The sequence below is a fragment of the Pan troglodytes genome, chromosome 23, assembly GCF_028858775.2.
Source record: "Pan troglodytes isolate AG18354 chromosome 23, NHGRI_mPanTro3-v2.0_pri, whole genome shotgun sequence".
In the NCBI taxonomy this organism is placed as follows: Eukaryota; Metazoa; Chordata; class Mammalia; order Primates; family Hominidae; genus Pan; species Pan troglodytes.
In genome coordinates, this window is record NC_086016.1 from 36,992,005 (window position 1) to 37,019,230 (window position 27,226).

A 27,226-nucleotide genomic window follows, 5' to 3' on the forward strand; every position below is an offset into this window, starting at 1 on the left:
AAGAATTATTGGTTCTTGGCTCCTTCCCAACATTCTGCTGGGGAAAAAAAAAATCCTTAGTCCTTCCCTGGTGTTTTTCAAGGAACCACCATTCAACTAGTCATGTAGGCAAACACCTTAGAACCACCCTAGAGTTATCTTTTGCCCTCATCCCCAGAATTTCCACTGCCAAAGCCTGACCTACACCCAGCTACTTCTCTCTATCTCTGCTACCGCCACCATCACCTCTTGCCTGGGTAACTGGTCAGACCCTGCTTACTGGTCTCCCCAGAGCTTCCCCTTCTCTCCACAACCCACTTTCTGAACAGCAAGCAGATGGATGTATTTTTTAGTGTAAATCTAATCACAACTTCTTCTACTTAAAACTCTACACTGGCTTTCTGTCACCCTTGGAATAAAATTGATGCTTCTTCCTTTAACCCATGAGGGCCTCAATCATCTGGGCTCTGCTGACTTCATCCTTCAATACGTTTCCTCTCTTGTACCATAATTTAGCTGCATATTCTTTTTTTTGCATTTCCCAAACACACTAGGCTATTAGCACTCTGTGGCCCTTTGCATTGGCTGATCCATCTGCTTAGAACTTTCTGATTTCCAGTCTTTTCTCCCTAGATGGTTCCTTTTTGTCATTCAAGCCTCAGCTCAAATGGAAGACCTTCCCTAGCCACCCATGCTGGGGAAGCATCCAATTCCACTTTCTCTCGCCCTCTGCCCCCCACTTCATGGCACTGAAAACTAATAGGAATGTTCTTGTTTGTTTGTTTACTTTTTCACTGTGCCCCCAAGTAGAAGGTGAGCTCTATGGGAGCAGGAATTTTACCTGTCTTGCTATCTACTATTTCTCTAGATCAATACAGTGCCTAGAATAATACCCGGCACGTAGTAAGTGCTAAGAAAATATTTGTTGTGTGAGCAACTTAATCAATCAGAACATGCCCCAGAGCCTGGGGTGTAGTCTTTAACCCTCTGTAATAGAGCAGACACTGGGAGCCAGGGTGGTACAGGATGTAGGAACAGGGCTATAGAGAAAGGGAAGAGGTCAACAGAATAGGGTATCAATGAGGATGGGGTCAGGAACTTGCATAAGCTTGCAGGTAAGTGTAAGGAGAGAGAGGACACAGAGACCAGCAGTCAAGCAAGACATGAGCAGCAATGTTCAACTGGATTGCAAGGTCACTGCTTTGGAGATGGAAAATCTATGTGTGAGGGAAGGTCAGGGCAGCTACTTGGATGGAGCATGTCAAGCTGACAGAGAGCCCATTTGGTCCATCCATCCTATCAACAAATCTCTAGGAACTTCTACCATGAGCAAGGCAGTAAAGTGAAATTTGTAAAAGACAAAGAAATTAGTGTACTTCAGTCCCTGCCTAAAGTAGGCTCCTGGGCTACTGAGAACTCAAGTACAGATGTGGTACTGTGTGGTAAGTACTATAACATTCAGAGTCTAAGGGAGCACAAAAGAAGAATTCCTCCCTCAAGTCCACTCTGGGGCCAAGGAAGGCTTTGCAGAGGAGGGGGCAATTGAGTTGGGCATTGATGGCCAAGGAGTTCCGGGGAACCATGGTGAAGCTGGGAGAGTAGAACACCTGAAATCCTGTGAAATCCATAAAATTCGTTCCCTGGCTTTTTGGCATTATGCTTCCCCAGCTAAACACCCCCGGCTACAAGGTCTGCCAACTATCTGCCTTTTCAAATCATGCCTTTTATCTGAAACAGCTTTGAAGCTCCCTGGGCTTACTCTCTTCCATTGTTCAAAGTAACTACTGGAAACGCTACCTCTTGGCAGTGAACCGTCACTCTGATCCATCGCCAGTGGGAGGTTCAATTGGTACACCCTTTGGAAGAGTAATTTAGAAGACTGTTTCAGAAGTCTTTTTTAAATGGCCATGCATTTATTGTTCTGAATAATCCTGTTTCTGGAAATCTATCCCAAGGAAATGATCCTAAATTCGGAAAGAAAGATAAAAGCTGGGCACCACTGCACTCCAGCCTGGCGGACAGAGCGAGACTCCGTCTCACAAAAAAAAAAAAAAAAAAAAAAAAAAAAAGGCACCCAAGACTGTGTGGTAGATAGAGCTCCCTCTCCCCTCTCCCCTCCCCCCTCCCCCCTCTCCCCTCTCCCCTCTCCCCTCCTTCCACGGTCTCCCTCTGATGCCGAGCCGAAGCTGGACGGTACTGCTGCCATCTCAGCTCACTGCAACCTCCCTGCCCGATTCTCCTGCCTCAGCCTGCCGAGTTCCTGCGATTGCAGGCGCGCGCCACCACGCCTGACTGGTTTTCGTATTTTTTTGGTGGAGACGGGGTTTCGATGCGTCGGCTGGGCTGGTCTCCAGCTCCTAACCGCGAGTGATCCGCCAGCCTCGGCCTCCCGAGGTGCCGGGATTGCAGACGGAGTCTCGTTAACTCAGTGCTCAATGGCGCCCAGGCTGGAGTGCAGTGGCGTGATCTCGGCTCGCTACAACCACCTCCCAGCCGCCTGCCTTGGCCTCCCTAAGTGCCGAGATTGCAGCCTCTGCCTGGCAGCCACCCCGTCTGGGAAGTGAGGAGCGTCTCCGCCTGACCGCCCATCGTCTGGGATGTGAGGAGCCCCTCTGCCTGGCTGCCCAGTCTGGAAAGTGAGGAGCGTCTCTGCCCGGCCGCCATCCCATCTAGGAAGTGAGGAGCGCCTCTTCCCGGCCGCCATCACATCTGGGAAGTGAGGAGCGTCTCTGCCCGGCCGCCCATCGTCTGAGATGTGGGGAGCACCTCTGCCCTGCCGCCCCGTCCGGGATGTGAGGAGCGTCTCTGCCCGGCCGCCCTGTCTGAGAAGTAAGGAGACCCTCTGCCTGGCAACTGCCCCATCTGAGAAGTGAGGAGCCCCTCCGCCTGGCAGCCACCGCGTCTGAGAAGTGAGGAGCGTCCTCCCTCCTCGTCCGGGAGGGAGGTGGGGGGGTCAGCCCCCCGCCCGGCCAGCCGCCCCGTCCGGGAGGTGAGGGGCGCCTCTGCCCGGCCGCCCCTACCGGGAAGTGAGGAGCCCCTCTGCCCGGCCAGCCGCCTCGTCCGGGAGGGAGGTGGGGGGGGTCAGACCCCTGCCTGGCCAGCCGCCCCGTCCGGGAGGCGAGGGGTGCCTCTGCCCGGCCGCCCCTACTGGGAAGTGAGGAGCCCCTCTGCCCGGCCTGCCGCCCCGTCCGGGAGGGAGGTGGGGGGGTCAGCCCCCCGCCCAGCCAGCCGCCCCGTCTGGGAGGTGAGGGGCGCCTCTGCCCGGCCGCCCCTACCGGGAAGTGAGGAGCCCCTCTGCCCGGCCAGCCGCCTCGTCCGGGAGGCGAGGGGTGCCTCTGCCCGGCCGCCCCTACTGGGAAGTGAGGAGCCCCTCTGCCCGGCCTGCTGCCCCGTCCGGGAGGGAGGTGGGGGGGTCAGCCCCCCGCCCGGCCAGCCGCCCCGTCCGGGAGGGAGATGGGGGGGATCAGCCCCCCACCTGGCCAGCCGCCCCGTCCGGGAGGGAGGTGAGGGGATCAGCCCCCCGCCCGGCCAGCTGCCCTGTCCAGGAGGTGGGGGGCGCCTCTGCCCGGCCGCCCCTACTGGGAAGTGAGGAGCCCCTCTGCCCGGCCAGCCGCTCTGTCTGGGAGGGAGGTGGGGGGGTCAGCCCCCCGCCCGGCCAGCCGCCCCGTCCGGGAGGGAGGTGGGGGGGTTAGCCCCCCGCCTGGCCAGCCGCCCCGTCCGGGAGGTGAGGGGCGCCTCTGCCCGGCCGCCCCTACTGGGAAGTGAGGAGCCCCTCTGCCCGGCCAGCCGCCCCGTCCGGGAGGGAGGTGGGGGGGTCAGCCCCCCGCCCGGCCAGCCGCCCCGTCCGGGAGGGAGGTGTGGGGGTCAGCCCCCCGACCGGCCAGCCGCCCCATCCGGGAGGGAGGTGTGGGGGTCAGCCCCCCGCCCGGCCAGCCGCCCCATCCGAGAGGGAGGTGGGGGGGTCGGCCCCCCGCCCGGCCAGCCGCCCCGTCCGGAGGGAGGTGGGGGGATCAGCCCCCCGCCCGGCCAGCCGCCCTGTCCAGGAGGTGAGGGGCGCCTCTGCCCGGCCGCCCCTACCGGGAAGTGAGGAGCCCCTCTGCCCGGCCAGCCGCCCCGTCCGGGAGGGAGGTGGGGGGGTCAGCCCCCCGCCAGGCCAGCCGCCCCGTCGGGGAAGTGAGGGGCGCCTCTGCCCGGCCGCCCCTACTGGGAAGTGAGGAGCCCCTCTGCCTGGCCAGCCGCCCTGTCCGGGAGGGAGGTGGGGGGTCAGCCCCCTGCCCAGCCAGCCGCCCCGTCCGGGAGGGAGGTGGGGGGGGTCAGCCCCCCGCCCGGCCAGCCGCCCCGTCCGGGAGGTGAGGGGCGCTTCTGCCCGGCCGCCCCTACTGGGAAGTGAGGAGCTCCTCTGCCCGGCCACCACCCCATCTGGGAGGTGTACTCAACAGCTCATTGAGAACGGGCCATGAAGACAATGGCGGTTTTGTGGAATAGAAAGGGGGGAAAGGTGGGGAAAAGATTGAGAAATCCGATGGTTGCCGTGTCTGTGTAGAAAGAGGTAGACATGGGAGACTTTTCATTTTGTTCTGTACTAAGAAAAATTCTTCTGCCTTGGGATCCTGTTGATCTGTGACCTTACCCCCAACCCTGTGCTCTCTGAAACATGTGCTGTATCCACTCGGGGTTGAATGGATTAAGGGCGGTGCAAGATGTGCTTTGTTAAACAGATGCTTGAAGGCAGCATGTTCGTTAAGAGTCATCACCACTCCCTAATCTCAAGTACCCAGGGTCACAAACACTGTGGAAGGCCGCAGGGTCCTCTGCCTAGGAAAACCAGAGAACTTTGTTCACTTGTTTATCTGCTGACCTTCCCTCCACTATTGTCCTGTGACCCTGCCAAATCCCCCTCTGCGAGAAACACCCAAGAATGATCAATAAAAAAGAAAAAAAAAAAAAGAAAGATAAAAGCTGTATGTTTACGTGTTCACTATATATACTAGCTATATTAAGAGCAAGCTAAATGTTCAGTTATAAGGGAATTAATATTTTTAAGTGGTTCATGCAGTGGAATATTATTTAACCATCACAAAGGGCACCTTCTTAGAATATATAACAGCTCAGAGAAATACTGCTAAAATAATGTTACGTGAAATAGGATTTCAAGACTTACGGACAATATGAACACAACTATACAAGAAAAGTATGCCTTTGTCATCTTATGACAAAGGCTGGGAAATGAGTAGGAGGAATGTTTCATGCTCCATTACTGCATCTGGGGAGGTGTTTATTGGTGATATGCAGGAAGCACTGGGACTGTTTAAAAGGATTGGGTTAATGTGCTGTTGAAACCCAAACTGAAAGTGGCTCTTGCACTTGGGTTTTAAGTGCCCATTCTACTGATACAGCTTGTCTTCCCCTTCTGCCACCCAGACCCAACACAAAGAATACAAGCTTCCCCAGGGCATGAAAAGAGACAGAGACTGAGAAGGAGACATAAACATAAACCTAGTAGCACAGACACACAAACACTCTCAACAACAGGAAACTCAGAGGGATGGCACATTAGAGATACATTGAAGGAAGCAATATTGTCCATGGAAACCAGCTGATAAAGATCTAACTCTTAAAGCAAACTTGGAGCAAGTGCCTAAGTGATGACTCTCAATGAACTCATGCCAGTTAGAAGGTCTGAAAACGAGAGCCAGATCTTCCAATACTCCAATCTTCCACACTGAGCAATGTGGAACTCTCAGGAGAGTCCACATAGCATATCCTCAAAGACACGGATGCCAACCAGACCTGAATTTGGATAGGTCTGCCAGTCTCACTGGCCAAGAGCTCACACTAGTTCCTTAGTGTGGGGAGCTGGAGATCAATAATGGAATCCACTATTTGGTGTTTGTTTATGCTGTGGATGTTATGACTAAATTTTGTATATCTCCTATTCTGGAAGAATTTTGGTTTAAGTCATTCTGTTATTTTTACCTTTAAAAATAGAAAGCAAGGCAGGGCACAGTGGCTCATGCCTGTAATCCCAGCACTTTGGGAGGCCAAGGTGGGCAGATCATGAGGTCAGGAGATCGAGGCCAACAAGGTGAAACCCCGTCTCTACCAAAAATACAAAAATTAGTTGGGTGTGGTGGTACGCACCTGTAATCCCAGCTACTCAGGAGGCTGAGGCAGAAGAATCACTTGAACCCAGGAGGCGGAGTTTCCGGTGAGCTGAGATTGCGCTACTGCACTCCAGCCTGGCAACAGAGCGAGACACCAACTAAAAAACAAAAAGCAAAACCTTTCTTATTCTAGATACATATATGTGGATACTTGAAATTATTGTAGTCAAGATTATATTCTCTAAAGCCACAAAAACAAACAACATAAAAGCAAATCTCCTTAAAGACTGTGGTTTTTTAAATGCTTATTTATACTGGGTGTAATATATATAAACATATATGTATGCAGGAGAAAAAAGGTGGTTAGAGAAATGTATTTCGGTGTTAACAGTGATTGTCTTTGGCTGATTAAACTGAATGATTTGTTTTATTTTGTTTTTCAATGTTTCTGACTTAGACCAATTTTTCTTGATTCTCATGTATTACTTTCATATTCTCAAAAGGAAACCTACTTCTCACATAGATTCTGTTGGAAGTTAATTGGCAGGGTGGGGTAAGGGGGTTTATAATGCTATTCCATATCCCACCATACAGTTTTGCTGGCAGACAATTATCACACAAGAGCTGTCCCCCGGCTGCCTACACGCATTGCTAACACTTTATTTCCTTGTGTTTCCTGCTCTACTCGGACATAAATATGCCTGGCTCCAACCCCCACATTGCCCAATGCCTTCAACTCAGAATGTCTATCTTCTACCAGCTCTATCCCAATCCTAGACCTGATCAGGGGAAATTTAAGAGCCTAGGCCAGCGGTTGGTGACCCAAAATCAATGATTCTGGCTGCTGTTCCTGTTGTGACCTCGATCCCTACACCTAGTAACTGGGCCATTCCAGGTATGAGCTATGGTAGATTGATTGCAGCGATGCCCCCAGTTAAAGGCCTTCCTGTATCTATGCCCTTTCAAATGGGATATTGAACTCCCCACCACCCGACCACACACACACACACACACACACACACACACACACATCTAAAGATGGTGTCCATTTTTCTTACCTCCTTGAATCTGGGCTGGCTGTGTGAATTGCTTTGGCAAATAGAATGTGATAGAAGCATAGGTCTAAAGAGGATTTGTCCACTTCTGTTCTCTCTTTCTCTCTCTCTCTCTCTCTCTCTGTCCCCCACTTCCCCCCCCTCACACTTCTGCCACCATGAGAACATGCCCAGGTAGCATGGGACCACACCCAAACTAGCCTGCTGCAGGATGAGAAGACAGCCTACAGCCCACTATGCAGACAGAGAGCCCTTCCAAGATCCACAGACTTCCTACCAAGCCCATAGAAGACTGCAGAAACACATGAGCCCATCTAAAAGCAGAAGAACCCCCCAGGTGACCAGCAGATTCATGGCTGATAATGTTTCTTGTTTTCAACCACAGTTGTAAGGTGATTTGTCGCATGGCATTATTGTGTCAATAGATTGTGATACAGAGTTGATACTCCAGTTCCAATGATTGTCTTTTCTCCCAAATCATCTAAATCTCTGCCCAAAATGCAGGTCCATGCCCCAGTATCCAGAGAAACTTGAGTCTTGCCATGGCCCTAGAGTGCTCTCTGCTTTGGCCCCAGGGTCTGCCTGGCCAGATCCTTTCCTAGCCCCTCTTATCAAGACTTTCCAGAATGATAAGCACTAAATGTAGAATGATAAGAGCAATTGGGAAAGTGAGGACACCCATGGTTATTAAGCACACAGTCTGTGCCAGACACCATAGTCAATGCTTCTGCTTATCCCATTAATACAATGTCTCTAGTAGTAGATGTTATTATCCCCATTGTGATGAGAATATTGAAGTTCAAAGAGTTTGAGTAACTTGTTCAGGATTGCACAGTTAATAACTGGTATAAGTGTGATTTAAAAGCATGTTTGATTCAAAAACTCTGCTCTTTTCACAGTTGCCACGAGTATCACTTAGCTATTGCTGAGGAAAAGTCCACCACAAAACCTGAACATCTATTTGTCACTGGTCTGGGGGATCAGCTGGAGTTTGGCTGATCTCAGCTGGGGTCCCTCATCCATCTGTGGCCAGTGGAGGTAGGGGGAGTGGTGGATCCACTCTAGGCCTGACTCTAGAATGTCCTGGTGGAAGCAACCTAGCTGGGATATAGCTCAGCTCTACATCCACAGAGGATAATCTCTCTCATCCTCCTACCTTTGGGGGGCCAGCAGGCTAGCCCAGGCATGTTTTTCTCCTAGCAAAGGCAGCAGCACAAAGGAGCAGAAAGAGACAAGCAAGTGCTCTTGAGGCTTGGACTCAGGGCTGGCACACCATCACTTTGTCTTTTTCTATTAGCCAAAGTGAGTCACATGACAGAGCCCCAAATCAAAGGGTGGAGAAGCATGCCTACCTATAGGGGGGAGAGCCCTGCTAAGTTACATTGCAGAGGCACAGATCCGGGGAAGGGTGAAGAATTGGGCCTATTAGTTAAACTTAGATATCATGTCCCCTTATACCTGTGAGATGGTGGCAAATGTGAATCCTGCAAAGCAATGTCTTGTGGGTCAAGAGCATGAGCTTGGAAACAGACTGCCAGGTTCAACTTGCAGTTCTGCCACCTTTTAGCTGCATAGACTTGGTTGAATTATGAACTTCTCTATATTTCAGTGACCTCATCTATAAAATAATTAAGCCAACCTCTTAGCATTGTTAATAAAGATTAAATATAAAGCACTTTGTTTATATGTATTATATGTACAGATAACGTGATTGCCTATGTAGAAAATTCCAAAGAATCAACAGAAAAGTTCCTGGAACTAGTAGGTAATTATAGCATAATTGCAGAATACAAAGTTAATATACAAAATTCAATTGCTTTCCTATAAAGCAGCAATGAACAATTGGAATCTAAAACTGAAACATACATAGCACTTAGTAAATGTGAGCTCTTATTACATAAAGAGGTTATAGGCAGAGAGCAGGGTGCTTCCTCTTCTGTTCTTCCATTCGTTTGTCTCAATGTAAACCTGTTTAGGCCAGTTTCAGCCTCTAGCACTCAACATTGGTGTATAATCTCAAAGCACACTGATGAGTATTCTTTGTTATTGACCTCATTTTCCTCATGAAAAACTGAACTCTGGAGGAGATCTGGGCTTTATATAAGGTAACAAAGTAACCATCATCATCACCATAATTATCACCATCATAACCCTGGTCCTCAGGTTCTCGGTCTCCAGGCTCTTACCCAGCCAGTGAGCCATGCTGCTCCTTTAAATAAAATGAGGGGTTTGGAAGAGAAAATGAAGAGAAATCCTTGGGAAATTTGAGAGAAATGAGTAAAGAAAAAGAAAATATATCCTTTTACCAGAGTTTTCCTTCTTAACCCTGACTTGGAGTTGCTCTTTGCTCTGGAGGAGAGCTCTAGATGGGCTGGGAGATTTGGATCTCATTTGCAGTATTTCTCAAAAGCAGCTGTGCAAACCCAGGCAGGTCATTGTGCCTCTTTGGGTGTCAATTTCCTCCCTTGAAAAGTGAAAATGATGTCTCCCTCTCTGTCTTATCAGTGATAAGGAAAATCAGATGAAATGATGGATACAAAGGAGCTGTTCAAACTATAAAACATAGCATGGGCCAGGCACGGTGGCTCACGCCTGTAATCCCAGCATTTTGAGAGGCCGAGGTGGGTGGATTATGAGGTCAGGAGTTCAAGACCAGCCTGGCCAATATGATGAAACCCCATCTCTAATAAAAATACAAAAATTAGCCAGGTGAGATGGCACACGCCTGTAGTCCCAGCTACTCAGCAGGCTGAGGCAGAAGAATCGCTCGAACCTGGGAGGCGGAGGTTGCAGTGAGCTGAGATCGTGCCACTACACTCCAGCCTGGGTGACGGAGTGAGACTCTGTCTTAAATAAATAAATAAATAAATAAATAAATAAATAAATCATAGCATGGATGTGAGCATAAGAAAAAAAATGAAAAAAAAAATCTCCAATGAGGTTGTGGCCTAGTCCTTTGCAAAGACATTGAAATTTGGTGTCCTGGTGACTTTCTACATGGTTCCTAGGGAGTAAAGAACATGTCATCTACACACATACCCTCAAGAGCTCATTAATTGCACTGCTGGGTAGAAACACATGCATACACATGAAAATCTATCACTTATGGTGCTCTAATAATACCTGAGTTTTGCAGCTCAGGAGAAGTCCAAAGCAGAGACTTGCAGGTACCTAGTGGTCCAATGGAGTGATTGTGCACCAAGGCTTTGAAGCCAAGAAGAACTGGGTTCAAATCATTGACTTAAAGTCTGATGCTCAGATGCACTATTAGAGAAAAGAGGGCAGGGGATGATAATATCAACCTCATAGAGCCATTGTGCCATATCAATATATATAAATATTTAAAATGAGATAATGTCTACAAATCTCATTGATTGAGAAAAAGAAGAGGGAGAGTGATATCTTAAGTGCCAATCCCTTGGTGTGTGTTACCTCCCTGGAATCCTTAAAGAGTTCCTGCATTGTGGTATCAGTCTCCTTCAAAGCTTCCAGATCCTTGTGTGACTCATGCTAACACCTCTACAAATAGATGGACCAAGGCTGTTAAAATGCTGCCACAGATCAGTGGGCTCATGGAAGGAGCCAGGAAAGGCTGAGGAAGGGAACAGCTCATACCATCATGGCACCCAACAGTTGAGCAGCAAAGGCTGTGGCAAGAATAAGTGGAGATATTCTGAATCTTCAGCTCCCAGAGTCCCTCCAGATTTGCTTAGAGACTCACTCCACTCTATGGACCACAGGCACCGGGAGCACTTTCTGTGACAAAAGAAAATAAACAGAAGGATAAGTAAGAAGTACAATTTTAGGTTATTACAGAAGATTATCGCAAACAAATAGACCTAGGTCTAAATCTCAGCATGCAATTTACTAGCTGGATGGACTTACGTGGGTCCCATGACCTCTCTGAGCCTCTTATCTATAAAACAAGAATAATCAAACCTACCATAGGATTGTGCTGAGGATTAAAGTACATGTCACTTGTAAAACATCTAATCCAAAGCTGGTGCTTAATATATGTTAGTTCTTTCTTCTCCTCTTTCCTTTTAACTTCTTGCATGTGGAATAAATTATCAAATTAAATATATTTACATTAAAGGCAACATCCAAACAATAGAATTCAGAAGGAATGTAGGGAGAGGAAAAATTCACAGTATCCATTCCTTAGAACTTCAGTCCTTATTTTAAAAATAGATTATTACAAACCAATGGGTACTTTGAGAAAATCGTGTCTAATTCTACCCATTTTGAAGACCGGAGGATGTAGAACTGATGCCCAGAAAAATAAAATGGCTTGAAAAAATTCACACAGAGAGTTACAGGCAGATCTTGTATTAGAACCCAGTGTATTAATCAGCTACTGCTGCATAATAAACATCCATCAATCTCAGCAATGTAAAACCTCCATTATGGATTCCTAGGCACCTACCTGTGAATTAGCTGGGCCATGATGGCCAAGATACTCTTCTCAGGGCAAGAGAAGCCCCAAGACAGCTCTACCGCCAAAGCACATTTCAAGCCTTTTCTTACATCTTCTACTAACTTCCCATTGCCCAAAGCAAATCACAAGGCCAAGCCCCTCAGTAATGGGGTCAGGGAGTACGCCACATTCAGGGAGGATGACTCAGCCCAGGGTGTTCTTGTGGGAATGGTGGGAGATAGAGAGAGAATATAAATGCCTGCAGTACAGGCAGGTAACATGCAAGGGTGTAAGTGGGCCAAGACGAAAGGCAATAAGGAGAGGTAGGGCGTGTGGAACTGTGAGACCATGCCTTCAACTCCAACTGATTGTTGCTAGATCGTATCTTTCAAGAGATGCTGACATGAGGATCTCTATAAAGAAAGCTTCCTCCGTCTTAAATCAATGAGCAGGACAACAGAACAAGCTGATGGGCCACATTTCCTCGAGCCCTGCTCTTCACCACATTACCTGTCCCTAAGGTTCTCGTTGGTCTTTCTGTGACTGAGGATCTCAGTGTGAGTCCCTAGAAAAATTCACAAGACTCAGATCATGGCAACAGGTGAAATGGCAGCCCTGCCACATCCTGAGTTGACAGTATGTAGCAGGTGTCCTAAGATTAAGCTGAGTGGTTTTAGGGAAGTAGGGGAAGGAGAAGTCTTACAAATTTAACTCTTAGAGGAAAGAGCCTTTCTTTCATCAGGGCTCCAAGCTACAGCGATTTGCACATGGAGCAATCTGCACATTTTCATCCTGTCTATCTTCCCAGGTTATTAAATATTTCTTGTCTAAGCTAAGTCGACAAAGTTTCTTCTCACATCTGGAATTTTTAATATCTGAGACTGTTTTGGGGAACTTCATTGTATTCTTCTGCTGACAAGTAAAAAAATGAATAATAGTAATAAGATGATGATGATAATAATAATAATAGAATAATAATGAGTCACCATATAATGAACCCTTGCTCTATGCCAGGCACTGTTATAAGCTCCTTATATGTACTGATATACTGGATTTTAATTATCCTATAATATAAATGTTGTTCTCCATTTTACAGAATAAGAAACTGAGACACAGAGAGGGGAAATAATCCAACTAATATTATTCAGTAAGGAAAGACATTCATTTTCCCCAATAAATAACTCTTACCAAGCAAGTGACCCACCCTTCAGAAAAAATCTGATGACATCCAAAATTGCCTTTATGAGTCACAAAGACAGTTATTTATTAAATCTCTACTCTGTGGTCAACATATTTTATTGAATTCTCACAATAGCACCATGGGGTGTGCCTAATCCCCATTTTCTCCATAGGAAATTAAGGCTCAGAGATTTGCAATCATTTCCCCCACTATCTAGATATAATTTGGAAGAAGAGGCTTTGAAACCCACATCGGTCTGGCTCCACTGGAAGACAGAGGCTCCAATTTAGAAATGAGGCTGCGATATTATGATATCTGTATATGTTGGTTTTTGCCCACAGTTCCTGGCTCATAACTCACAGTTTTTTGTTATGATGTTGGGGAGCTTTAGGCCTCAGAAGCAGGCCTCAGAAAACAGAATCTGTCTCTCTCTCTGACCTTCCCCTGCCCACCTTTCACCAGCTCAAAGCAAGACTCCAATCTTCCCCTGCCTTTCTGATTGAGACCCTTGCTCCACAGAGGATCCTGCCTCATACCCTGGAGGGGAGAATGCTGCAGAGAGGCCCAATCATATTTTGACGTGGTTGTCCATGCTTCAATCATGCCTGTGCAAAGTAGTCTCCATAAAGGGCCAAAGAGGACAAGTTCAGGAAGGTTTTGGATAGCTGAACACATGGAGGTTCCTGGAGGGTGGCCCGCCAGAGAGGGCATGCAAGCTCTGCACCCTTCCCCCATACCTCACCCTATGCATCTACTATCTGTATCCTTTGTAATATCCTCTATAATAAACAAGTACATAATTGTTTCCCTGAGTTCTGCGAGCAACTCCAGCAAATTAATTGAACCCAAAGAGGGAGTCATGGGAACCCCAACTTGAAGCCTGTTGGTCAGAAGTTTGGAGGCCTGGACTTGTGGCTGGTGTCTGAAGCAGGAGGAGGGTAGGGGAGAAGTCCTGTGGGACTGAGCCCTCACCCTGCGGGATCTGACGCTGCTTCCAGGTAGACAGAAGAGGTCAGATAAGAGATCTGAAAATGAAGAGATCGCATCTGCTCTGACAAAAGGGCATATGGGATGGTTTTGCCTGGGCCCTAAATCCAAAAAGCATTTTAACCAATCAACCCTTAGATACAGGGTGTCCTTAGAGGACACCCAGCTGGTGTCTGCTGCAGAATTGATTGCTTATTTGTTGGTGGGGAGAAACCCTTCACATTCAGACACAGAAGTCTTTTGTCTGTATTGATTGTGGTGTTGAGTAACAGAATAGACAAACACACTTTGAGTTTATGGGGTTTTTTCACCCACAGAGGCTCACAAATTCTTACTTACCTTCCCTCCCAGGGCTTCCCTCCCATCAAAGTTCCAGACTCATCACAGCCTCCCCAGAGCCTAAGCCAGAGATCCTGAAAGTCAGGTCCTGCCTTCCTCTGGCCTAAGCTGGAGATCCTGAAAGTCATGGTCCTGCCATGACCATGATAAAAGGTCATGGCCTTTTTATCTCACCAAGTATGGTGCCTGCTCCTTCACATGCTTAGAGAAGGCTATGACCAGGACTGCTCTCTGCCCTCTTGTCCTCTTGCTATCCTCAACTTCTCTTCAACAACCCACATCCAGCTTGCCTTTTAATACTGCAATAAGGTCGATCTCATAAAATCATGGGCTTCTAGAAACTTTGCTAGCATAATGAAACTTAGAGATGATCTAGTCTACCCTCTTAGTTTATCAGAGAAATTATGAGGCTTCCTGAAAACGCCAGCCCACACTGATCCCTAACCCTCCACACTCTCTTCTGTGTGGATTTTATTGTTGTTGTTGTTGATACCATGCATATGAGCACTATATATTTGTCTTATATTTTTTCTGATGGTCTTTTGTGTATCTTGTCTCACAATGACAACATCAAACAATCAGACCTTCAAGCCAGAGGAGCCCTTATAAATTCACTGGGCAGAGTACCTTCATTTTCCTGCTGAAGAGATGAGTAGAAAGAAGGACCAAGACACACCCAAATCCCACCACCTCCAACACTGGAGGAGCACAGACCAATGAATTTTAAGACCAGCCCCTTTGTACTCTACCAAAAGTAGGTGACAACTTCCATTGGCTTTACTTCCTAGAGTTGTCCAATAAAGACCAGTTGAATAGAGTGTAGAGATCATCACCCATTCAAGGTAACCAAACCAGCTCTGAAACCAACAGGCCCAGCAATGAATGCTTAGAGGCAAGAGAGACTGTATAGAAGAATACATAGGTGCAGAGTGAATACACTAAAAATAATACTAGCTAAAATGTATTGAGTCCTCATCAGTTGGCATGTATCAACTCCTTTAATCCTCACAATAATCTATGAAGGAGGTTGATATAATTTGGCTGAGTCCCCACCCAAATCTCATCTTGAATTGTAGCTCCCATAATTCCCACGTGTTGTGTGAGGGCCTCTGTGGGAAATAATTGAATCATAAGGGTGGTTCCCCCATACTGTTCTCATGGTAGTGAATAAATCTCATGAGATCTGATGGATTTATAAGGGTTTCCCCCTTTCGCTTGACTCTCATTCTCTTTGCCTGCCATCAAGTAAGACATGCTTTTGCTTCTTCTTTGCCTTCCATCATGATTGTGAGGCCTCCCCAGCCATATAGAATAGTGAGCCCATTAAACCTCTTTCCTTTATAAATTACCCAGCCTTGGGTATGGCTTTATTAGCAGCATGAGAATGAACTAATACAGAGGTATTATTATTATCCCTCTTTTACAGGTGAAAAAACCAAAGCACACAGAGCTAAAGTACCCAAAGTCACACAGCCAAAAAGTGGCACAGCCAGGACTCAAGCCCAGCCTGTCTGGGTGCAGAGCATGTACCCACAATCCTTGCACCATAGCCTCTTGATTAATGCATCTCCTCTCACTGTTAGCTCCTTGAGAGCATGGGCACTGTCTTGTTCACTACTTTATCCCCAGCACACAGCAAGGCAGCCAGAATTGAAAACTTATTGACCTAAATCAAACTGAACTGAAAAGTCTTTTATCACATGGCCAAGAGAAAGGTGCCATCGTCCACTTGCTAATAGGGTGATCCAAAGAAAGTAGCTTGATCTCAACTCCTCTCAGTATATATAAATGGGGACAGTAGTACCTACATCATTGCATTAACTCCAGTTGTATTTAAGATAATGTTTATAAAGTGCCCGGCACATGATAAGTGGTCAACAGTGGTAACTGGTGTTATTAATGGTGGCAGGGAAAGCAAGACAAGAAAATAAACCCCACTGGTGCTGGGACTATGTTTGTGCTCAGAAGAGGTCAGATCAGAGATCTGGAAATGAAGAGATCACATCTGCTTTGACAAGAGGGGAAATGGGAGGGTTCCCCTTGCCTGGGCCCTAAGTCCAAAAATCATTTTAGCCAATCAACCCTTAAATACAAACTCTCACATGAATCTCAGAGTCCGCCTAATTTATGTAGGGAGTAGCCATGCTCTGAAATCCAAAGACATCTAGACTCAAGGTCTGACTCTATCAAAGACTTGCTCTGTGACCTTGGACAAGTCACTCAGCCTCTCTGGGCCCCAATTTCCTCATCCATAAAATAAGGCATTTGAACTAAATGATCTCTAGGCCTCTTTCCAGCTTTACTTAATAATCATGCTAAACGACTGGAAACAAAATGTCTTTCAGCCCATCTGGCTCCTTGGTGGAAGAACCAACACAGGACTTTATGAGTCAGGGCTTGGGAGAAAGCTCTAAATGGAGATGATAGCTTTGGGGAGGCTTTTGTTTATTGTGATGATAACTCACAGTTACATGGTGTTTTACCATTCACAGCACCATTTTCTGTAGATTCTCATTTCATCTGCTCTACAGCCCCATGAATCTGAGCATCCTCACTCTGTAGAAGAGGAAGCTCATTCTGAGAGTGTATCAGGAATTTGTTCAGCTGCAAGTAACAGCTGGCCTGACCCATGTGGTTTAAGAAAAGAGGAGTTTATTTTTATCTAGAATTAGTCAGGGATGGGCCAGGCAATGGCGGCAGGGCTGGTGTCTGATTCTCTTGCACTTTCCTTTAAATCATAAAATGATCCAGACATCACATCCATGGTCAAGGCAGGATGCAGGGAATGAATGAACTAGTGACAACAGCCTCCCTTCCCAGGAAGCAAGACTTCCCCAGAACCCCTCCCAGCATCCTCTTTGCTCATATTTTATCAGCTCACACTATCACAGCTTTGGCCCTAGTTGCAAGGCAATCCGCCATGGTTCTTTTACCTGCCTGTGTTAGTTTGCTAGGGCTGCCATAGACAACAAAATATCACAGACATGGTTGCTTACACAACAGACATTTGTTGTCGCACAGCTCTAGAGCCTGGGAAGTCCAAGATCAAGATATCAGTAGAGTTGCTTCGATCTGAGAGCTGCGAAGGAAACCTCTGTTACAGGCCTTGCTCCTTGGCTTGTAGATGGTCATCATCTCTCTGTTTCTTTTCACTTCATCTTCTCTTTCTGCATGTCTCTGTGTCCAACCTTCCCCTTTTCACAAGGACAGGAGTCATATTGGAATAGGCTTCATGCTAAAAACCTGATCTTAACTTGATTACCTCTGTAAAGACTCTCTCCGAATAAACTCACATCCCTGAGGAACATCAGCATATGAATTTGAAGGGGAGGGGAGCACAATTCAACCCTCTGTAGTGGAGGCAGCTAGGCAGTAGGGTATTGGCCAATAAATAGTGTCTGTCTTTGAGAGTTAAGAAATTTGCTCAAAACTAGTAAGTGGCAAAACTGGGACTTGAATTCGGCTCTTGACTAGAAGTTTAGGGCTCCTTCTCCTAAGACCTCCTACCTCTCATTTAGCCTCTCATTAACAGGAGACAGTAGTTCATAATGGTGCAGAGAACACGCTCTGGATTCAGATTCCCTGGGTTAAAATCTGCACTCACTGTATGACCTTAAGTAAGTTACCTAACCCCCTCTGGCTTCAATGAAAGGGGAGACTCATTCACGATTTAACAAATAAGGATTGAGTTTCTTGTCTGGCACTGTTCTCAGTGCTGACAGTGACCACAATAGAAATAAAAGCACCTATTGAATAGTGTTATATTAATTTGATGAGACAACTCATGTAAATAAAATATTTAGTTCTACAGTATTAGTAGAACTAATACTACTAATACTAGTGGTATAGCACATAGCAGGCATTCAAGAAATGTTATCATTATCATCACAGTAATTTTCATTAGCACTCTTCCTCTCTCCTCTTTCTGGAATTTCTGAGATTGTACTTTACACTCTGGTCACTGCATATATCAGGACAATGGATGTAGGTCAGCCGTGAACACTACCGCTGGCGGACACAAAACCACAGTGTACAAGATACCCTGGAAGCTGCCTAATACTCCACCGTGAGATGTGTGTTTGCTGGCCCAGAAGTCTGGAGAAGGAAGTCACTTTCCCCTTGATGCCCAGCAGAGCAGAAATGATGGAGGGGCCAAGACCTCCAGCAATCAAAAGACGATGGGGCTATCACTGCAAGTTTGGCAGTCATGGGGAAAGTGAGCCAGAGAAAGAAGACAGAACTTGAGACCCTCTGGAAAGATAGTAATGGAAAATAAATGATTCCTTTCATAACACTGCGTCCAGAATATGATGTTTCAACTGGGACAGTTAAGGTCTGTATCAAAGGAGGAAAGGTAGGACTGAATGATAATGACCTTGGAAAGAAAGGAGGAAGGGAGCTAATATTTAGCATCATTCTACTACGTGTCAGACGCTATATACCACATCTCCTGAATCCCCATGACAACCGAGAGAGGCAAAATGGTATAATAGATAAGAGGGAAAGTTATGAGAACTGTCAGATAAAACCCAAATATGAGTTCCAACTTGGCTATTTGCCATTAAATACTGTGCTGTCTCTGGAAAATTACTTAACCTTTCCGAGTTGGTTTTCTTATTTGTTAAGAATGGTAATGACCAACATACCTAATAAATTTTAAAAATGAAGGTACATGCTTAATAAAGAGTAGTTCCTGCTTTTATTATTTTTTGTTCTTTTTCCTATTATTACTGCTACCATCTCAACTAGTAAGTAGATTTTTGTGCCAAAATTCTGAATAATCCTGACATTCTGCTAGAAAGCTTCTTGGCTATTTGCATATGATGATCCATCTTTTACTTCTGAACATATAGAATAGGCGAATAAATTCTAAGAGCACTTAAGCCATTTTGTTCCAAGAAGATAATTTATATAAGTTATAGCAAGCAATTTGGAGGAAAAAAAAATCAGAATAAAGGAAGCCCTCCCTCTGAGGGCACCCAAATGATAAAGCCAAGGTGTAACTGGCAATCTGTACTGTCAATCATTTTGGGTATAAAGGAAGAGGTGGGGCTGCTAAAAATCAGAGAAGCTTTGGTCCTCCCCCTACTTTCTTAGCCCTGCCTATCCTAGTCCCCACTCTCACCACCCACCTAAGGTGGGGAGAGGCCCCCAGATCTGTTGAGATGAAGAAGACTTCACCAGCAGAGGGCTGATAATATTAGATGTTTACTTAATAGGATCTTGGATGAAAAACAAAGAGTTTTTTTTAAATAAAACACTTTATAATAAATGTCTGTCTCTTGACATTCCAAACCTTTTACTGAGTATCCTCTGAAAATAATAAATTTTGTGACTGGCAGGGAGAATTTTTGGCCAAAAACACTCCTGACACATAATCCTCCCCATTCTCCACATAAGGAGATGGGGCACAGAGAATGTAGACAATGTGCCAGTTTGTGGTAGACCTGGCTTTTGAGGTCACATGTGTCCATCCCCAAAGCCCATGTTTTATTACACCTCACTCATTTCCTTTCTTTAGACAGAAAACCTGTGGATTCAGCAGTCTCGGGGCCTAGGACTTGTGTCTCAGCCTTGAAAGATAGGTCTTACCTAGCACATAGTAATAATAATAATGGCTAACCTGCACATGAAAACCTCCCAAATGCCAAACGCTGTGCTAATTTTTAATGAGAATTATTTAATGTTGACAACTCTTTGGCGTGGGAACTGTTATCATCTCTAGTCTATAGAGGAATCTGAAATTAAAGTGCCAAGTCATACAGTTGTGACTACTAAGCAGAGACAGGACTTGAACCCCAGCAGAGTATCGTGGATGGGGACCCAGGCTCCTAATCAGCACACACTGCTGCCTATGGTAATAATGTACCTACATGGTGCTGGGAAAGGCTGTTTATGGAGAAGATGGACAGGACCTGTCTCCCTGAGACTTGTCAACAGTGACTCGCTCTAACAAACATCAGTAAAAATCATGTAGTTATCAACTGATGAGCATGTCTTCTCTACCACAGAGTGTATCCCCAAAGCAGGAGAGACCATGAAAGGGAATGAGTTGGGGAAGGAGGAACCACATGGGGTGTGCTAGCTACCGAACTAGCCACCATCGGGAACAACCAGTTCCTCCATCTTGCAGGCCCATCCTCTTGGGCCCAGCATCTTGGGATGCTTTACCAGGAGGTGGGAGAGGAGTAGGGAAGAAGAATTTACCCCTTGACTCCTACAACCCATGGGTTAAGAGTTCATCCTGGGGTGAAGTGGGCAGAGAAAAACAACACCTCCAAGTCTCAAGGTGCCTGACACTTCAGCTTCAACAGGGAAACTCTAGGGCTTGAAGCAAGAGGCTTGCAGCCCTGAACATAGGAGAGGCACGGTCAGGTTGAACCAGCATGCAGCTGGTCAAAATCCATATAGTGTAAATAGCCACAGCCCAGTGCAAAGTGAAAATGCAGGGCCCCTTGTTCAAAATGATTACAAATTTCAAAACGGCTATGGCAGAGCATTCAAGCAAGCGTGTAGCCCTTCAAAGCCAGGGCCCTGTCCAACTGCACTGACCACATAGCCATGAAGCAGGCTCTGCCATGTACAGTTGATCACCACAGGGGCAACTGGGGCCAGAACAAAAAGCCCTGAAGACAGGTAGACAGGTGAGGCTGAGAGCACCTGAAGTGGCTTCTGAGATGGGCTCAAGGCAAGGCTTGATGAAAGGGTGAGAGGAGACAAGCTTAGGGCATAGGGTGGGGCTAGAATGTGCTGGGACTTGGAGAAATTGGTTTCCATCATGTACACAGATCACTTACAGAAGTCAGCATCTGTGAGAGCAGCCTGTAGGTTGCATGTGTTATATGAAAGGTTAGCAGTCCAGGTAGTAAGAGTAGAGATTACCAAATGAGAACTAGATTAGCCAGGAAAGGCCTCAGGGAGGCTATTAGATGCTACTTGGGGACAGAAAAAGTGGGAGAAAGCAAGCAGGTGTCATTCCCATTAGTTCTTCCCAAGTACCAGGTAAAATCTGGTGCCCCGTGGCTGGTAGCAGACACCTGTGTCCATAGAAGTTAACAAGTAAAAACTTTGCCTGTGTGCAGTAGACAAGGGGGATGGCTCTCATTTGCAGCTGGGACTAGAATATCTCTAAAGTAAGAGTATCGTTTCCTACTGGAGTACTCCTTCTCCATTATCCAGCTGAGCAAGGTGCTCTTGCCCTCCCACCCCTCCTCTGCCTCCACCCACTTGGTCGCAGACAGCAGCAAACTTATTATGTGATTGTACAAGGACTCAGCTATGGACCACTTGTTCTTCAATTTTTCATAGCCAGGCAGCTTTTTATCTTTGAAAGCTTGGTTCTCATTATTCATTCTCCAATTTCCAACCTTGCATCGGCCCTTAAGATGTGATATTCAACACTATCGTCCTAATAGGATTCTGAAGTTCTCTCCAGCATGTGTTAGGGTCTTCTGGGCCCACCCCAAGCTGTGATATCTTTAATTCATACCCATCATTCTTGGACGAGGTCCTAGTACCCCTTCTCCACATCACAGCTCCTCTGAAGCTCACCCTAGTCTCGTGAATGGGAACTAGCTCTCTGTAGTTCAATAAAAGTAGGGCCCTCATATTCGGGGTCAGGCCTTAGCCGTTCCCAAAAGAAGACAGTCACATAGTTCTAATGCTTTCCCTCTCTATGATTCTATAATTTAGATTTAGGTTATATGCAAACTTGGGATCCTGAGGCCCAGTCAAGACCACCAGGTTACTGTGACAAACTGGATCCTGGAATCATGAGGCAGGTGAGAGTCTTGTGGTTCCCAAGCCACAGCGCTTCTAGTAGTCGGTATGCTCTACCTGGGTACATACTCGAGTTTGTCTGGGTGACCTGCATCATATCCCAATGCCTCTCAAAATCTGGGGCTCACCTCAGACCCTTTATAGGGGCCTCATGTCATTTCCAGTGTTTGTGGGTCTCCTCCTCTCTGGTACCAGACCTGCCTGTCCCGCTGTAATAGAATACTCACCACTAATTTCCACCAAAGCCCCCGTGGTTCTCACAAGGTCAGCCTCTGCCTGTTATCCCCATTGCTCATTGCCGCCCATCTGTTTGGCTACTTCAACAAGCCCTACTGCCAAAATTGGGTCTGAGATGGATGCAGACCCTATGCCTGGACTTCCCAGCTGTCCTTTCTGGAGCCAGCCTCTGAGGCTGGGCCAATTTCCCCAGCTACTATCGTACCTGGCCCCAGCTTGCTCCCCCTGCTTGTAGAGCCTGTGCTGCCAAGACCCCAGCATGCCAATTTCCAAACCCATCTAAGCACCTTTCTTCCTGGAATACTTTATTAATCATGTCCAACACCAAGCACAGAAATCCAGGAGAGAGAGAGAATTAATGGGAGCAGGAACTCCACCGGCATCGCCAGCTGTGGATTTTATTTGGCTTCATTCATTTATTCATATTAAAAAAAAATTTATTGGCCAAGCTCCCCATGTCAGACATTAGAAAACAGCAGTAAGCAAGAGGGAGAGGTTCTGTCTTCAGCACACTTGGAATCTAGTAGGTAGAAAAGACTTTAAACGGAGTCACACAAGGAAATACACAGCAATTACATTTGTGGTGGATGCTAGCAAAAACTGCATAACCCTGGATTGTAAAACACAGAGGGATCCATTGCTGACTAGCCCTTCATTATCCTCAACTGACATCACAAGGAGATTTAAACTGAAATTCTCCCTAATTCACAAATTCTTTGGCATTATTTCCAATTGTCCTTAACTTTGGTACAGGCATAATTTTATGATTCAAATAAAACTAAAAAGCAAACTACAACCTTCTGATTACTGCCATCAGCTCTAATAATAGCTTTGAGCTCCTTGAAAAGAGGGAGGGGGAACAGAAGAAAACTCTCTGGATAGATAAATGCCAAGCACTGTTTGATGATTGTAGTTCACATTAGAGGCGAGGAGAGGAGCCGGGAAGCAGAAGTCAGGCGCCTTTGGGATTTCACAGGCTGGAGACCCCATGCATTTTTCTAATTCGAATAGGATAAGCCTCAGAGGCCCTTAATGCAAGATGGGTTTTGAGTGTTTCCAAGCTTCCTGAGAAAGATAAAGCCTGCCTTCTTCATCAGAATTATTCAACTGTGGTGTAACTGCTTAGCAAGGGAATGGGGAGGGCTTATAGGACTCCTGTAGCTCCTCCTACCCACCCTGAAGATTTGCTTGTGGCTAATACTACCCTGAGCACACCACATTTTCTTTCTTGGCCTCTCCACATCTTATCTTCCCAAGACTGGCTTCCCATGCCTCAAACCACACATTGCAGACAACTCCCTTTCCTCAACCCTCCTGAGAAGCACCTCTTCCCTATTCCCTTACTCACGAATTCCAATTTTCTCAATGAGACCTGCTCCTGGTAGAGGCCAGGAAAGCAATCAATCCCAGGAAACTAATTTGAGCCATTGACATACTCCAAGGCTGTTTTCTTTTTAAAAAAGAGTGTCGCCTGAGTTCTGGTCTCAGCTTTGCCACTTATTATGTGTGAGCTTAAGCAAGCCTCCTGGCCTTAGTGGCTGCAGGTTACTCATCAGTAAAACAGAGATAATACCAACCATACCATGAGGTAATATAGTCCAGGGGCTAAAAGTCTAGCTTCCCAAGTTTGAATCCCAGCTCTGCCACTCCCTAACTGTGAGATCTCAGGCAGATTACTAAAACTCTTCCTACCTTAATTTCCTTATCAGTAAAATAAGGATAGCAATAATATCTACTTCAGAGGGTTTTATGAGGATTTAATGATATGTAAATATATAAAGCTCTTGGGCCAGTGCTTATGCTTTAAGCACTATACAAGGGTCTGCTATTCATAATAATGGTATTATTATTACATGCACTGAAGCATGAATGTGCTAACCAAATGTGGGAACAGATGGGACAATGCTCTTTGTACTCCAAGGGCAGTACTTACTTCAAGAGAGATCTCAGAACCTGAGCTCAGTGTATGGAAGTCCTAGGAGGAAAGGAGCAAGATAACTGAAAGGAAAAAAATTGTAGTCAGAGACGGATCAGCAGAGGTCAGAGATGAAAGAGACTCTATGCTTCTTGAGGACAGGACTGTGTCTATGCTATGGTCTAATGTTTGTGCCCCCTCCCCGAATTCATATGTTGAAATCTTAACCCCCAAGGTGATGATATTAGGGGTTTGGGGGAGGTGATTATGTCATGAGGGTAGAGCCCTCATGAACAGGATTAGTGTCCTCCTAAGAGACCTTGCCCCTTCCACCCTGTGAGGACACAGCTAGAAGGCACCATCTATGAACCAGAAAGCAGGCCTTCACCAGACACTGAATCTGTTGGCGCCATAATCTTGGACTTCCCAGTCTCTGAAACTGTGAGAAAAAAAAAAAAATTTGTTGTTTATAAGTCAACTAGTCTAGGGCATTCTGTTGTAACAGCTTGAATAGACTAAGACAATCTATTTTTACCACTATTCAATCCACAAAGCCCAGTGTAGGGCCTGGCATATAGTTGATAGATGTGGAAGAAAAGAAGGAAAAGAGGAAGAAAAAGTAACAAAGAGGAAAGGAGGGAGGAAAGGGAGGGAGACGGAGGGAGGGAGAGAGGGAGGGAGACAGAGGGAGGGAGACGGATGGAGGGAGGGAGGGAGCAGAGAGGGGAAGGAAGGGAGGGAAGGAGGGGAAGGGAGGGAAGGAGGGGGAGGGAGGGAGGGAGGGAGGGGAAGGGAGGGAGGAAGGGAGGGAGGGAAATGGAAGGAGGGAGGGAGGGAGAGAGGGAAGAAAGGAGGGAGTCATCATTCATAGTTTGGTAATGGGAGTGGGTAGTCGAAGAAGGCATATCACTGGATTTGAGAAAGCCAGTGAAATAGGAGAAGAAAGTATTTGTGAAAGGAAAATAAATCTTGGGGCCCCAGAATCACTAAGCTAAAGGGAAAAGTTAAGCTGGAAACTGCTGGGGCAAACCTTCCTCCCATTCTATTCAAAGTCACCCTTCTGCTCACTGAGATTAATGCATAACTGATTGCCTCCTTTGGAAAAGCTAATCAGAAACTCAAGAAAATGCAAACATTTGTCTCTTATCCACGTATGACCTGGAAGCCCCCTCCCCACTTCCAGTTGTCTTGCCTTTTCCAGAACAAACCAATGTTCATCTTACATATGTCGATTGATGTCTCCTGTCTCCCTAAAACGTATAAAACTGAAGTGTGCTCTGACCACATTGGGTACATGTCGTCAGGACCTCCTGAGGCTATGTCATGGGGGCACGTCCTCAACCTTGGCAAAATAAACTTTCTAAATTAACTGAGACCTGTCTCAGATTTTGGGGTTTCACATACTGGACACGCCAGCCTCATAGGCATCAAAGTCCTTCAAGATAATGGTAGGACTGAATCTGGCAAGGAAGCTCATGAGTCAGGAGCTTCAAGAATGTGGAGGAGGAACCAGGAGGTTGAGAAAACTCAGCTAAGAGAAGAGACAGAGGGTGGTGGAGCTGCCGAGAGGCATGAGCCTCAGGAACACTTCTACACAAGGATGCAGGAGTAAGGATGGAGCACGTGCAGCCAGGAGAATGTTGTCTGGCACGTGGTGAAACATGCAGCTCCCCACAGCGAGGGCAGGTAAAGTGGTATATTTAGAGGAAGGCAGCCCTCAGCAAAGAGGAGAAAAGCAGAGAGAGCAGTCAAGGAAGCAGGATGTGCTTCCAGTGTAACAGTCAGTACAGGAGAGTCACAAGTTATTTGTGAGCACATAAGCTTACTTCAGTTTTATACTGACTATAATTTATTTTAACAAGGCTCTATTCCCAGCTGACAGTAAGAAAATTATATTTAGCCCAATGCAGTCCACACAGTCCTGTCTAGTAATTTCTCCAGTCACTGCTGTTTTAAGACTTAGTCACATCTCAGATAAGCATTCAATCTAATGCAACTATTATTATTATTATCAGTTATTAGAACATAAGCTGTAAGAGGGCAAGGATGTACTGATTTGATTCACCACTGTATTCACAGCACCTAGAAGGGTTCCTGGCTCATCGTAGGTGCTCAATAAATATTTGTTAAATGGATGACTGTCTGGTTCAAAGCTCCTCATTGAATACACACTCTGTTCCCAAGCAATAGGGGTCTTCATGCTGCCCACTGCACCACAGCAGGGAGTGTGTATGACTCGACCTGGGCACATCAGGTGCTGCATCTGTGGCAGCATATTCCATGGCTCCTGGGCCCCCAGGAGGGACTTCTGTGTAGCTTGTTGCCCTGCATAATCAAGCCACTGGCATGCCCTTCCTTTCCTGGAGATGCTAGCCTTGACTCCACCAGGAAGTATGGTGGGGTGGTGAGCCAGCCCTGTCGCTACTAAATTCTATGGCTCATCCAGGCCCTTACAGGTTACTGTATCAGTTATCTCTTGCAACAACAGTGTTGCATAACAAACTACCCCCAAACTCTGTGGCTTACAATAACAAGCATTTACTATTCAATTCTGCAGGCCAACTAGGTGGCCTTGCCTCAGGTTGCAGGTCTGCTGGATGGCGGGTATGGTTGCGGCTCATGTGTCTTTCACTTTCCTGGAAAGGCAGGCTCTCCAGCCAACCCAGCCCTTCTCTAGGCAATGGCAGAAGGACTGAGTGAAAACACACACATGCATGCACACGATGCTTCTCCAGGCTCAGGACTCAGCCCGTTACTCTCACCCACATCCCATTGGCTAAGGCAAATCACATGGCCATGCCCACATCAATGGGATATGGGAAGAGACCCCACCTCTAGCAGGAATAACTCCAAAGTCCCCCGGCAAAGGGCATGGATATAGAAGAGATGAAATATTGGACACAATTGTGCAGCTGACCACAGCAACCCTGCCAGTCCACCTGGTGGGAACTCAGACGTCCCTGGGCACTGACCTCTCTCTCCACCGCCCTCTCCACAGCTGTTGCGTCCCGCTCCTTCAGGATGTCTGTTGTGAGCCACCAGCTTGCATTTAGGATGCTGGAAGGAAGCAGACACTCCGGCCAACTTTGGAATGTCCACTCTTCATGGGGAAGCATAAGGCCCCCAACCCCTTTCCTATCAAAGCAGGAGGTGGTAGCATGGCCTCCCTCAAACAGTATCCCCTCTCTGCCTGCAAGATTGCTTCACTTGTGCTCTGAGGAAATGAGACAGAAC

At 46.6% G+C, this 27,226-nt stretch overlaps 1 long non-coding RNA gene across 8 annotated transcripts in view; it reads right to left on the bottom strand.

The window, feature by feature from the left end:
- Window positions 1-27,226, bottom strand: part of LOC104003756 (uncharacterized) — a 248,053-nt gene that overhangs the window by 137,077 nt on the left and 83,750 nt on the right. For all 8 annotated transcript variants that reach the window (XR_008541791.1, XR_008541787.2, XR_008541790.1 and 5 more), the window contains 2 exons: window positions 10,754-10,894; window positions 6,121-6,241 (listed from right to left, as the gene is read on the bottom strand). This is a non-coding gene — a long non-coding RNA (uncharacterized LOC104003756). The remainder of the gene's footprint in view (window positions 1-6,120; window positions 6,242-10,753; window positions 10,895-27,226) is intronic.